We start from the raw sequence: 15254 nt of genomic DNA, 5'->3' as shown, positions 1-15254 counted from the left end.
TCTGGAATTTCTATGTCTATATGTTTGATGTATCACATTTTCCTACCTCTGAATGGTATTACCAAACTAAAATGAAATTTTTTAAAAAGCTCTATTCAGGTTGGCTTAAAGATAAATAAGCACTTATATATATAAATTAATACTCCTAAAAGTTCCAGAAATTATGAAAAGCAAACATCTAATATTTCCAGTGAAAACAGAGAATGTATAGAAGTAAATCCAAGTTTTTGAAAAAAAATTTCACATAATTAAGGCAAACCCTAGGTAAATAAGACTGATTGAATATTAACTAAATAAAAATAGCTATGTCTTCAGAATTATCAATACTAAATAGAATATAAGCATATAATTTCATTCTAGTTTGGTGTGTTCTTCCTAAATTTATGCAGTTTTCTAATAAAATAACACAGCATTATATCTAGCAGAGCCTTAAGAAGATGATAAAACATAAACTGAGTTTTGAAGGATATTGGGTTGAAGGCAGTTTACAAGATACTTTTGATAATATGTAAGGAATACAGGATGTGTTTGGTTAAGGGAATGGAAAATAGTTTTGTCTAAATGCAAAATGACAAATTTTTTCAGAATGATAAACAGGCATATGGAGGACAATCTGAATAGATGTAGAAAGTTGCAGGTTTTCAGAAAAGGGATTTTATCTGTCATGGTAATGGGAGGTTAAGATTTGATACTTTGTAGATTTTTTAAGAGCTTTCTTATCAGAAAGTATCTTCAGGCGTTTCTAGTATTTGATTTTCTTTCCTTTACAAGGACAAAGTGTCATTGGATTATTGGTCTGCTCTTAATATGAATTAATACAAAGTTTTTCCAAAACATCTGAGTAACCTGCTTAGAGGGAAAGATACTACATCTTAACAGGAAAATCTGTGTTTTATATTCTTTATATAAACGTCATTTAATTGCTTTAGAGAATGTCTTCTCACTTTTGTACATTTTTTAAAAACCATGCTACATCCTCTTTATTTTTAAAATATTTTGTTGTCATTTTCATTAAGGCACTAAATATTGTTTCACAGTTTCCCATGATCCTATTTAACAAAATAGTAAAACCTGACAACTTTTGACAGTTTCCTTCTAAAAATTGAATCAGAAATAATATCTTTTTGATCTCAAACTCTTACTGTGATTTTCCAGAGGGCCCTTGGAAAATCACAAAGGATTTTTCTCTTTCACCTTGTAAAAAGAGAGATGGTAAACTAGTTAGTTTTAGTTGATATGTTATCAGTTGCATGGGAAATGTTTTCAAATTAAAAAGGATTTGTAACTTTGTTTCTTAAACTATAGGATAAAATGTTATTAATATAAACATTTCAGAAATTATATATAGTTCTTAGAGACTTGTCAATATCCTCACTGTCCATGAGTTTTCCAAATAGAGTACACGTCTGATATTAGAACATAGTATTATTGGACAGAAATTCAGTTGTTCTTAAAATAATGTTTTGTGACTCATCATCTGATTGTTTGCTTTTGTAAAACAGCAATAAGTTAACTATGGACATTTTAAGTTTTCTGTCATCTACAGGTAGTTTTTATTCTGATGTTTCCCTGAAAACACTTCCAATCAGCTGCAGGCTAGTGTGCTTCATCTTCAACAAAAGGACTGTCTCATAAACCTATGGGAAGGACTATGTCAAGTTATCTAAAACACCAGCTTCTTTTTTTTTTTTTTTTAAGACACCAGCTTCTAATGACATTCCTTAAATAACTTTGAGAGCATACCACTGTACTAGTCAAGATCTCCAGAATTTTAGTGAAGAAGAGGATAGGTGCATGAGATTGATAGCAGATCTTATGAAACACATATTAATTACTTAGTGCTAAATGAACTGATAATGAATGACCATAGCTTTCTTTGGATTATTGCTAATATTTTATTTTTCTATTTTCTATATACAAGGGATCCCTCACTGAACTATGTTACCTAAAATTCCTAAGACATTTGTTTTTATCTCCTTGCCTGACCCCTCCAGAAATTGAAAACTCTTACTGAATATTCATAAATTTATGGTATTATAATTATTTTCATAGGTTCAATCAGGAACTATTCTCCTTGTTAACAGAAAATAATTGCAATAAATGATTATATAAGCAAACCTTAGGCATGTTAATTCAAGAACAGAGGAAACTTCAAATCTAATGCATATTAGAGCCCCCACCTTGATGCAGTTGTCTGTTCTTATCCAAATTGTGTTAAGGCTTCAGCAGAAACTGACAAATTAATTAAAGCCTCAGCAATCTTAGCTCTGAGCAGGCCTAACAGTTTTCCTTTAAAAACCTGACTTCTTATGAGTTCCTTCTCCTCCACCTCATAGCCTTCACCTAAAATGCTGGAATGTTCCTCATGCTGCTACTCTGCTACCTTTATCCAATGAGGGGTTATTCCATGACTGTACACTGGTGACTTCATAATTAAGGGCGCCATACATGTTCTTATGGTAAGCACAGATTTCATTCTACTTGTTAATGCTTCTTATGCTAGGAATTTTAATGGTATATTCAAACAGTCTATACCAATACTGACTGAGTAAGGTAGCCATCCACAATTTTCTTCCACCAAAAAGGATGAACTCTGTGCTCTTACTCCACCCTGATTTCTATTAGAAGGAAATTCCATTAACAGCTATAGCAGGAGTTCTTAAACATTTTTTGTTCCAAGGACCCCTTTGCCAGTCAGGTGAAAACCACAGACCTCTTCTCAGAATACAGCAGCAGATAGTTTTATGGCACTCAATATCAGCATGTCTTTAAAATTTTCAGTTCAAGCTCAGGGAACCTCTGAAATCTTTCCCTGAAATCTTCACAGTCCTGGTTAAGAACCCCTGATCTATAGCAATTTCAGCATGCTATGAAAGTAAATAGAGTTCTTCACTTCTTCTGGTATACTAGTTGAAATCTGTGGACAATTAAATTATCTCCTGTCTGTCATCTTATTCCCATCTACGTTTGCCACACAAAAATGACTGAACATGAATATTTTTAAAAATGTCCTTTGCATATTTTAAGGCAAAAACAGCCTCTATTAAAGCAGTTGTAATTATAAACTTAAAATAATACTGTCTATATTAACTGAATATCTTAGCCTTTGCAGGCCCAAAATTTTATCTTTGGTTCTCTGCTTATTCATAGCATTCCTTTTAGGAAATACAAATTTTCCACATATGAAATTTGTTCCTAGCAGACCTATCTCTGAGAATAAACTGAGACATGATCACTTAATACACCATGACATGACCCAATGTGCAAATCCACAATGCATATGCCAGAGATTATCTTCAACAAGTAAAGGACATCTTTCCTGTCCCACATGACACACACTCCATTAATCATAATCTGAGACCAGGATAACGGGCCTACTGGAATGACACAGACAAAAGACAGCCCTAGATCTTTATTATAAGTAACCCTGCCAAGTACTCCTAACTTCTGATAATGCTACTTAGTTATAGGGTGTTGAGCCACAGGTCCACATTACTCAAATTAAAAAGTTCCATCAGACACGTGGACTAATTATAGAGACTTAAAATTACAACTAGCCAGGAAGGGAAGTAGATAATGTCACAAAGTAGACTACTTATTCCCAAGGAGACAGATCAAGTCCTCACATAGACCCTACCTTACACATACTTATAATACATAAAATCTTTATATTTCCTTATGCTTTGTCCTTGCACTGGCCTGGAAGACAATGTCATTGTCTGCTTCTCCAAGGACATTTTAAAGGAAGGTAACCTTACAGATTGTTGGAATTGTCACCATAAACTCTGATCTATGAACACTGCAAGGAACCCCATTTTTCTACCCATAATAAATTCCTTTCTTATCCCAAATACTTCAATCTCCCTGGATCAAACTGCACCATTGGTTTTATATCAAATATGAATATCAGACCCAAGGTTCTCTTTATTCTGCTTTAAGCTTTTGTGGACCTGTAACCCTTTGTATTTGTCAGCCAAAAGGGTGCTGATGCAAAATACCAGAAATCAGATGGTTTTTATAAAGGGTATTTATTTGGGGTAGAAGATTATAGTCACCAGGCAATAAAGCATAAGTTACTTCCCTCACCAAAGTATTTTGCCACATGTTGGAATGAGATGGCTGCCAACATTGGCCAGGGTTCAGGTTTCCTGGGTTCCTCTCTTACTGAGGTTCATTTCTCTCTGAGCTCAGTGCCTCTGTTTTCTCCACATGGTCAGCTGCAGACTATCAGATGAACAGACTGTCTCTCCTCCTGGGGTCTTCTCTCTTTCCTCACAACCAAGCTCCTCTGTGTGCTTAATTCCTGGGGTCCCAGCTCAAGACTCCAGCATCAAAAAACAAAAACAAAAACAAAAACAAACAACTCTGTCCTTTGCCATGTCTTTTATCTGTGGTTCCCAACTCACCAAAGGGCACAGACTCAGCACCCTACTGATGGGGCCCAATCAAAGCCCTATTCATAATTTAATCATGACCTGGTACAGACCAGTTTACAAACATAATCCAATATCTATTTTTGGAATTCATACATAATGCCAAACTCCTACACCTTGTAACCAAGAATTAATAATTAACAAAAGTTTATGATTACTGTATCATTATATAGTTGCTTTCCCCCTCATTTTTCAGTATATTAAAGAATAGCCCAAAGCTAATACTTAAAATTACTGAAACTGGCTATGTCAACCTCATTCGTCTTTATGGTTATTTCAAATGATGCTCACCCTTGGGCCCTTGGGTATAATTACTATTTTGACAGTTATTCCACTCTGACCTTACCTTTGTTTATAGTTATTTCAAAACTAGGTTCACCCTTGAGTATACTTACTAGTGTGGTGTCGATTCTAGACTAAGCTTTCATTTGTTTATGGTTATTTCAAAACTAGGCTTGTGTATAATTACTATTATAATTGTAAACACTCCACTCTCTCCTGTTTGAATCCATAAAATCCCTAAACTTCTCAAAAATCAAGGAGGCAGATTTTTGGGCCCTTGCTAGACCAATGATCTCTTTGCTAGCCTAGCAAGTAAACGTTCTCACTTGGAACCCCAGTGTTGCAGGAATTGGTCTTTAGTGTATTGAAAGGAAAGAAACTACTTTTTCTCAGTATCAACCACACCATAAACAAAACTCATTGAGAGAATTATAACGATACCATAGAAGAGTTCGGAAAACTTACCGTAATAGTCCGCATGCATCCACAATCTGCAAGTTACCTTAACAATGTACTTCCACATTCAGGTTTAAGGTACTGGATCTGCAAAAGATTCACAACACAAATAAATTTTGGTCAGCTCTTCACTTGAATTCTCAATACCACAGACTCTTGGATATTAAGGACAAATTCCTGTAATGAATCTATATATATCACATTGACTGTATTTACATTGTTCTGCCAGGCAATATTTTTATTGTGAAAATTTTATCAGATATTTGCCTAGATGGTAAATTACCTTAATAGATGATAACTGTGTGGACAACGTGCACTTGGTCTCCCCACAGTCCCTTAGGAATTTGTAATAAACCTGAAACTTCTCACTGGACTACTCCCCTCAATCTACAGTCTCAGGCAAACCAGGATTTACCCAGGGAGAAATAATTCTGGGTTTGCTTCTTTTGGCAGATTGCTGCTATTTTGGCTTCGGGTTAACGTGAATGAAAAAAGGATTAGATATTTATCAATCGCAATAGGAGAAATTACTGGATCTACTGCTAGAGCTAGAGCTATGGAGAAAGTCATTAGCTTTATTAGCTAAACTTGTTACTTGCCTGAACAAGGAGGCATTTTTGCCATCCCCAACACCACCAGCTGTACTTGGGTACACACTTCTGTGGAAGCTGAGACACAACTGTATGAAATAATTAAGTAAACAACATGCTTTAAACAGGTAAGGGCTTCTTCAAGGCCTTGATCTGATCACTTTGATTTCTGTTGAGTCAAATCATGGGACCTGTGCTTAGGAGTATACTCTGAGGTGGGCATTTGGGCCTTTTATACTCCTAGTACTCATAGTCTCCCTGGTGTACTGTTCTCTCAAGGGTTTTGAATGTGTGACCCCAGTCACTTGTGAGCCAGCAAACGATTTCTCTGTATCTGGGATGACATAAAAATGATAATCATGGAAAAACTGACATCATGATCATCATGATAATCTGAGCCCAGCTTGGAAACAAGCTGCAAGTACTACTCCAAGACCTTAAGCAGTAACTGATAATGGGCTCAACACCTTAAATTTTTATCAGAACTCTCAATAGCTGAAAGCAAGATCAAACGGGGAAATTGATAAATAAATTAAGCAAACCCTAGATGGAGACCTTCCTGCTAAGCCCTACATCAGCAAACTGAAGCTTAACTTAGTTCCCATTTCTTGTAAGGCCTCTTTCCCCAGAACCTGAAACACAACCTGCCATAACTTGCCAGGTTCTTTCCTTTCTTCCTTCCCCAGGTATCTTGATCTGTTCTGTCTTTTTTGCAGAATTCTGTCCCAAGCTTCTATGATTTGCTTCAATTCCCCTCCTCACTGGTGCCCCGTTTTCCTTACACTTTTCCTTCCTGTGACTCTCCAGTCTAGCAGTTCAGTTTAACCCTCCCCCGTCCATTTTTCCCTGTGAGGCTTTTCCGCCTAAAGTTTCTTCCCTGCGGGGTTATCTCGCCGCTGAGAGTCCGACAGGGTCATTCCAGAAAGGTGGGCTCCCCAGGAACGTCGGCTTCGCCTTCAGGGACTTCCACTAACAGGAACGGGACCGAGGGAGCGCCCCCTCGGCACAGCCATTCCGCGAGGATTCACACCCGCCCCGCGCCCGACAGGGGCCTTTTGTTCTCAGCCTTCCTCGGCAGAGGGCTTTCCGCCCAGGGTCTCCGTGCCCGACAGGCTGACAGGCGAGGGGTTCCGATCCAGCGCTGTGACTCCTCTGAACTCTGCCTCCCCAGGGGGAGGGGGAGGGAGCGGGAGCGGAGGGAGCGGGAGGGAGCCGGCTGCGCGCCCCCGGGGAACTGCCGCGACGTGCGCGCTCCCGAGCGGGAAGCACCGGAGGTCCGGAGGTCCGGGATCCAAGTGTCCTACCTGGTACTTCTACCTTTGTTCAGATCAGCGTCTGGGGGGTCCTTCTCTAGTCTACCCATAGCCGGACCCCGGGAGGCTTTTCGGGGTGTGGACTCTGTCGCCGTGCTGATGACATCACCCGCCCTCCGCTGGTTTTCGGGGGGGTCCCGGATACTGAACCCCAGACCTCACACCTGGGAAGCAGGCAGTCAGCAACGCGGGCTGCAGCCAACCCCTCACTGACACTTTTCTAACTTTATCTCAACTTCAAAAAAAATAATAGACAAAAGGCAGCTTCAGAAATTATGGAAGCATTAATCTAAAGTATTCTGTCCCATCACATTTATCTTCTCTATTCCTCGAAACAAACTCAGTGTTTCTCCAGTGTTCAGAAATATACATGAATGAGCAGAGACTGGTTAAATGATATGACCGTCTCCCTCTTAATGAAGTAAAAACGTTTGATCATATTCATATTGCATAAAACTAAGCCCATATTATTTTACCTTTAACATTGATATAGTACCTTCTTTGCCTTTCTGACAAAAATATTACAATATTACTGATAATTATAATCTACATATTATTTGTACTTTTCCTATTTACCACCAAACTGTTAACACATCGCAGGTGAAAGAATTCTTGTATTTATATTACTAATCAAAATCCTCATCTACTGCCAAGATCACTGTTATACAGCCTCTAGACTATCCTATAGCGGTCTTTCAATTAGCATTAAACTTTCTGGACTACATCTTTCAATCACAACCCCATTTATAAATAAGGAGTACGTGTAACACTCATTATAATGTGCTACTATCAACTCTGCCCATTGCAGCATATTTACAATTGACTTTATTAAACATTCTACATACATTCACCATCATCTCCCCCTTCTATATCAGCATTCTGTCTCCTACTAATCTATATTCTATAGTGTTAATTCCATAAGCTTACTAAGCATATTTTGTTCGTATCAGTGAGAACATACAATATTCACTCTTTTATTTATATCTTATTTAACTCAACATAATATCATCAGTGTTGACCCATGTTATCATATATATCCCAATATTATTTCCTCTTACACCCGGCTAATATTCCACCATATGTATACATGACATTTTGTTTATCTACTCATTGGTTGATGGGCACGTATTTTTTTAAAGATTTATTTTTATTTATTTATCTCCCCTACCCTTCCCCCACCCCCACCCCATTGTCTGCTTCCTGTGTCCACTCAGCGTGTTCTTCTGCGACCGCTTGCACCCTCGGTGGCACGCGGAATCTGTCTCTTTTTGTTGCGTCATCTTGCTGCATCAGCTCTCCATGTGTGCGGTGCTACTCCTGGGAATCTGTGTCTCTTTTTGTTGCGTCATCTTGCTGCATCAGCTCTCCATGTGTGCGTTGCCACTCCTGGGCGGGCTGCGCTTTGTTCACGCAAGGTGGCTCTCCTTGCGGGCGCATGTGGGGGCGCCCTTGCGTGCAGCAGCTCTGCACGTGGGCCAGCTCACCACACCGGTAGTTTAACTTGATTGGGTTGGTTTCAAAGCCTTGTGAAGAATCACTTGACCATAGATGTGAGGCCCTACTGATCGACTCTTCACTTGATCCATTGGACAGTCTATCTTTATACCGGTACATGCTGTGTTTTGGGGTTTTTTTTTCTACTTTTGCTAAATGATATGATTTAAAGTTGGGAAGTGAGTGTCCTTCAACTTCATTCTTCTTTTTCCAGATAATTTTGGCTATTCAATGGGTCATGTCCTCCCAGATAAATTTAATAATTGGCTTTTCCAATTTTATAAAGAAGGCTGTTGGAATTTATATCAGGATTGCATTAAATCTATAGATCAGTTTGGGTAAAACTGACATCTTAGAGACATTTAGTTATGTTTTGTTTAATACATTTTCTGGATCAAATGAGATAACCAAGTGATTGTTTATCTTCAATTTATTAGTGTGATATATTACACTGATTGATTTTATGTTCAACTACCCTTGTATACCTGTTATAAAACCCAGATAGATGATCATGATGTATAATTTTCAATGACCTTTTGAATTCAGTTAAGAAGTATGTTTGCTAAAGATTTTTGCATGTATATTCATTAGAGATATCGGTTCATAATTTTCTTTTTTCTTAATATCTCTATTTGGCTTTGATATTAAAGCGATGGCTTCAGAGACTGAGTTTGGAAGTGTTCCTTCCTGTACAATTTTTTTTTTTTGCAAGAGTTTAAGCTAGATTGGTAAAAGGTCATCTATGAATGACGGGTAGAAATGACTGTGAAGCCATCTGGTCCCGGGGCTTTCATTTTGGGGACATTTCTGATTACTGTTTTTTTCTTGTTCTTTCTTTCTTTTTTTTTTTTTGAGGTACCAGTGGCTGGGGATTAAACTCCATCCCTTGTGTGTGGGAAACGAGGACTCAACCACTGAGCCACATTGAAAAAGCCTGAATTGGTTTTTGTTTGTTTTGATTTTCTCCTTTGTTGTTTCAGAAGGCATTGTGAACCAAACCCAGGACCTCCCATGTGGAAGGCAGATGATCAAATTCAGGAGCCACATATGCTCCATTTTTTTTATGTGTGGTTGGCTTGTTTAGGTCTTTGATTTCTTCTGGGTCAGTGTGTTTCTAGGAATTTGTCCACTTCATTAATGTTGTCAAGTTTATATACAGTTATTAATAGTATCCTCTTATGGTATTTTAATTTCTGCTGGGTCAGTGTTAATGTCCCCCTTCTCATTTCTGATTTTTTTTAGTTACATCTTCTCTTTTTTCCTTTGTTTAAACTAGCTAATGATTTTTAATTTTTTTAAGTCTTCTCAAAGAACAAATTTTTGCTTCTCTTGATTCTCTCTTTTGTCTATTTTTATTGCCCATTTTATTTACTCCTGCTCTAATCTTTATTTTTTCTTTTCTTCTACTTGCTTTGGGGTTGGTTTGCAGCTCTTTTTCTAGTTCCTCCAGGTTGCAGTCAGGTCGTTGATTTTTGTTAGAGGCTTGCAATAATTAACAAGTTGTAGCTCAGTTTCCCCTGATATGCATTGGGGAAAGGCTAACCCCATCCCCCATAACCCTATGTGTCCAGGGGCACGGCGCTTCCCAACAGGTTAAATGAAGAAACCACATAGAGACCCGAGTAAAGGAAAATAGAAACCTTCCCTATCTACATATCAGAGGGAGATAAAATCCCTACAGATCAAAGAAACATCTGCTCCTGCAGCATTCCAAGAAGGCTTAACTCCCTAACCCACTATCTTCTAGTCACTATCAGGAAAAAGTTACTCCTTTTAGGGCTTCCTATTGGTCCCTGCACCTCACTCGGACCCTCAGCCCCCTCCCACCAACTATCATTTCCCCGCCTAGGAAAGTTCTGTATAAATTCAAGTCCCCCCTTCCAGGAATGGGCTGAAATCTCTCTTCAGATCCCCACCATACTGGTGGGGGGGGCTGATGTCTGTTCTTCAGACCCCCTCCATTGGGAGAGCTTCTCAATAAATCTTTGTCTACAGTCATTTCAGTCTCCGTGTCCCAGTGAGCACCGTATTTTCTCCAACATATGGCGCCGAAAGCCCGTGACTGGGGTCCTGTTGAGACTGATGGACTAGTGAGGCATCTCCCCTCTGCCACGGCCCAACACCCATCCCACACCAGACATTGAATCTCGGCTGGTGAATTAAGGGTTTTTCTGCTGGAGGATCCTGCCGTCTCTCTCTCCTTTTCCATTGTCCAGGACAACCCACTGGGAAAACCTAGTGCTAGGTCAAGATCCTCACCGTTCCCCGAGGGCCACGGCAGGTGGTAGGCCTGCGTCCTCGTGGGAAGAAACCCCTTGGCTCCAGAGACATCTGGCTCCAAGAGCAGTTTTCCGTTTCCTTGGAGATATATGACTGATTCGGGGACGCCTGTCTCACTCAGAATCTCCCCCGTCCTAGAGATCCTTAGTCTCACCCCAGCCACCTAAAATGGGGAATTCAATTTCGGCCCCCCCAAAATCCACGCCTCTGGGCTGTCTCCTTTATAACCTTAAAATTCTGTACCCGGAAGGAGAGTTTTAGGAGGCCTAAAAAACTCATTTTCTATACATCCTCTGTGTGGCTGCAATACAAATTGGACAATGAAAGTCAATGGCCAGAAAACGCCACTTTTGATTTCCAAGTTCTCCAAGACGCAGAGAACTTTACCCAGCGCCATGGCAGATGGCCAGAGAGCCCTTACATTCAGGCATTTTTCTGTCTTCAAAATTGCCCCTCCCTCTGCCAATCCTGTTCTTCCTACCAAATTCTTCTTTACACCAGAAACCTCCTCAGAATCTCCCTTCTCATCAACTCCACCCCCTAAAACTTGTGAAAACTCCAACTTTGATCCCACAGATCACACTCCTCCTATGCCTCCTCCCTATAATCCTCCGTGTTATCCCCAAACTCACCCTCCATCCCTCCTTCCTCCCCCTTCATCACCGCTGCCCTCTAACCCTTCCTTCTCTCCTCCTCATACTCGCTCCCGAGGACTACCCCCCTCCTTCTGCACCGCACCCTCCCCCTCTGCCAGCACCAGGCTCCTAACTCCACGCAGACGCCAGCTCCTCTCTTGCCCTCAGGGAGGTAGCAGGAGCCGAAGGAATAGTCAGAGCACATGTTCCTTTCTCACTCTCAGATTTCAGCCAAATAGAGGACCGGTTAGGATCTTCCTCTGAAAACCCTGCTACACACATCAAAGAATTTCAACACCTCACTTGCTCATATGGCCTCACATATCAGGACACATACATTATTGTTACCTCCTCTACAACTCCAGGGGAAAAAACCACATATGGGCTGCAGCTGCTGCTTTCACAGATTCCATGCATACTCAGGATCCCAATAGGCATCCAGCCGGTCCCACTGCAGCTCCCACCACTAACCCCTCCTGGGATTACCAACTGGGTTCAACAGACCTTGCTCGTATGGCCCATTTCTTAACCTGCGTAATAGAAGGCATGAAAAAGGCTGCTCTTAAAGTAATTAATTATGATAAAATTGAATCTCACAGAAACCTGATGAAAATCCAGCTGCCTTCATGAACAGATTAACCGAGTCTCTCCTTAAATATACTAATTTAAATCCTGACTCGGACTCTGGTCAACTACACTTACACAACCACTTCATTACCCAATCTTATCCCGATATTTTTAAAAAACTACAAAAGCTAGAAGATGGCCCTCAAACCCCTCAGCAAGACCTAATTAAAGCTGCCTTCAAGGTCTTTAACAATAGCGCGGAGGAAGCCAAGTTGGAAAAGCATAAGCGGGATCAGGCTAACGCCTCCCTCCTTGCTGCGGCCCTCAGGATCAGTTCTCAACCCCCTCCCCCTGCCTCCCCTCGGCCACCACCCAGACCCTGCATCGAATGTGGAAGGAAGGGCACTGGGCACGTTCCTGCCCTGATCCAAGGCCCCCATCTACGCCGTGCCCGGTGTGTCAGCACAAGGGTCATTGGAAGTCGGACTCTCCTGAAAACCCTGCACCCTACTGATCTGGAGCCAAGATCTTTTTTCCAGACCTTCTCGGACTGAAAAAAACGATTGACGGGTTCTGGGTTCGGAATGGCCCCACATCTCCATCAGTAAGTCGGAACTGAGTGTTATCGTCAAGGCTGGAGGTAAGCTGATCTTTTTAATTAACACGGGGGCCACATATTCAGTCCTCCTAGAACATTCAGGACCTTTATCTACTTCCTCTATCTCTATTGTGGGAGTTGATGGCATCCTCTCTCCTTTAATTACCAAACCACTCATATGCTCAATAGAAAACCATACATTTTCCCACCAGTTCCTCATAATCCATACCTGCCCTCCCCACTTCTAGGTCGCACCAGTTCCTCATAATCCATACCTGCCCTCCCCACTTTTAGGTCGCCATATACTGTCTACACTCCACTCCTCCATGTCCTTTACGCTTCCGTCCTCCCAAACCACCTTCCTTCTCCTCCTGTCTACCACGCCCTCCCCTCCCAGCTCCCTGCTGACATTCCCCCTGTACTGCAAACACAAGTTCATCCCCAGGTCTGGAACACCAGCTCCCCTTCAGTCGCATCACAGAACACCAGCTCCCCTTCTCCACCAGCTCCCCTTCAGTTGCATCACACCAGACCCCTGTCAAAATAGTCTTTAAAAAAATCCTGTCTCACACAAATATTCCTCTGTATCCCCTACCCATCAGTGCCCGACAAGGCTTAAAGCCTACCATTGACAAACTCTGTAATGCTGGCCCTCTACATCCAACAAACTCACCCTTCGATACTCCGATTCTAGCAGTAAAAAAAACCAGTGGAAGCTGTCGTCTTGTGCAAGACCTTAGAATTGTTAATGAAGCCACAAAGCTTAGTGTTCCCCTGGTTCCTAACCTGTACAGTCTTCTGTCCCACATACCCCCTCAAATCACACCCTACACTGTAATCGGCCTCAAAGATGCCTTTTTCACTATTGCCCTCGACAAAACTTCCCAAGACATTTTTGCCTTTACATGGACAGATCCTGAAAACCCTCTAAATCCCCAACAATTAATATGGACAGTTCTTCCCCAGGGCTTTAAAGATAGTCCCCATATCTTTGGACAGGCACTACACTGAGATCTCTCTGATCTTCAGCTCCCCTCCAGTACCCTTCTCCAATATGTCGATGACCTCTCCCTTTGTAGCCCCTCCTTACAAACCTCTATGACCCACACTATCACCCTGCTTAACCTTCTCAGTTATAAGGCATATCGGGTTTCCCCAAGCAAAGAACAATTTTTAAAATCTGAAGTAACCTACCTGGGTAGGTTTCCCCCTCACATAAACATGTAACTGCAGACCGAATCCAGCTCATCAAAAGCTATCCTCTTCCACAGATTAAAGCAGACCTCCTTTCTTTCCTAGGGTTTGTCAACTTTTTCAGTCTCTGGATTCCAAACTTTGAACCTACAAGCTGCTTTCTGGCAACTTATACAAGCCACTTAATCGCCCCCTATCATTCAAACTTCCCTTCAATCAGCTTTTAAAAAACCCTACTAACTGCACCTGCTCTAGCTCTCCCCAGTCCCTCCAAACCTTTCTCTCTCTACGTAGATGCCAGACAAGGATATGCCCTAGGAATCTTAATGCAGCCATCTGGCCCTGATAACCGCATCATTGCCTACTTCTCCAAACAGTAAATCCCGTAACTCTGGGTTAGCCCACCTGCCTCAAAGTCCTCACTGCAGCTTCTCTCCTAGTTCAAAAAGTTTTAAACTATCCCCAATAAATCATCTTGATGTTTTTTCCTCACATTCCCTATCTCCTCTTTTAACTCACAAAGCTACTGCATCTATTTCCTCTACCCGTCTTCAAACCCTTCATTTCTACCCTCTTCCCCATTGATCGGAACCCATCCCCGGAAATACTGAACACAGATTACACTCATAATTGTGGTGATGTGCTTAATCTCCTCACTAAACCTCTTCCCAATATTTCAGATACTCTTCTCCTAATCCTATGCACACAGGGCTTATTGATGGCAGCTCCACTAAACTTTAGCAATTCCACCCAGGCTGGACACACTATTGTTACCTTGACTGTCACCATTGAATCGAGTCCCTTCCCATCTGGCACAACCTCATAACAAGCTGAGCTTATAGCCCTCACCAGAGCACTATTCAGAGGCAAAGGGCAAGCCCTAAACATCTACACTGACTCCAAATATTCATACCACATCCTACATTCACATGCCCCATCTGGCGGGAGAGAAGGTTCCTAACTTCTAACAGATCCTCCATTGTAAATAAAGATCTCACACTGCAATTACTCAATGTGGCATTACATCCAACCCAAGCTGCTATAATTCACTGCAAAGGGCACCAAAAATCTAATTCCTCCATATCTGTTGGCAATAACTGAGCCAATGCTGAAGCCAAAGCACAGGCTACCAAACTCTACTTAAGTGCACAAACCAGTATCACACCCATTCTCCTAGCACTCCCATACCCTGCTCCCCCTTACACACCTGAAGAAAACTCAAAGCTTCCCCTTATTAGAGCAAAGCAAATTAAAGGATGACAGAAAGACAGAAAAATCCTTTTACCTGAATTGCAAAAACATAACATTCTTACTTTACACAATCAATACCATGTAGGACACAAACCACTCTCATTACTCCTATCTAATTCTCTACATTATCCTGAGCTCTCAAAACTCTTAAAAATAATTAC

General features: G+C 41.1%; 1 protein-coding gene across 1 annotated transcript in view; it reads right to left on the bottom strand.

Moving 5' to 3' along the window:
- LOC101440942 (zinc finger protein 596-like) overlaps window positions 1-15254 on the bottom strand; it is a 189614-nt gene that overhangs the window by 82516 nt on the left and 91844 nt on the right. Inside the window, exon 4 of the mRNA XM_058290790.2 lies at window positions 5181-5258. The gene's annotated coding sequence lies outside the window, so the exon portion shown is untranslated. The remainder of the gene's footprint in view (window positions 1-5180; window positions 5259-15254) is intronic.

Source organism: Dasypus novemcinctus, chromosome 31 (assembly GCF_030445035.2).
Source record: "Dasypus novemcinctus isolate mDasNov1 chromosome 31, mDasNov1.1.hap2, whole genome shotgun sequence".
Classification (NCBI taxonomy): domain Eukaryota; kingdom Metazoa; phylum Chordata; class Mammalia; order Cingulata; family Dasypodidae; genus Dasypus; species Dasypus novemcinctus.
This window is presented reverse-complemented; position numbering and strand designations above follow the sequence as displayed.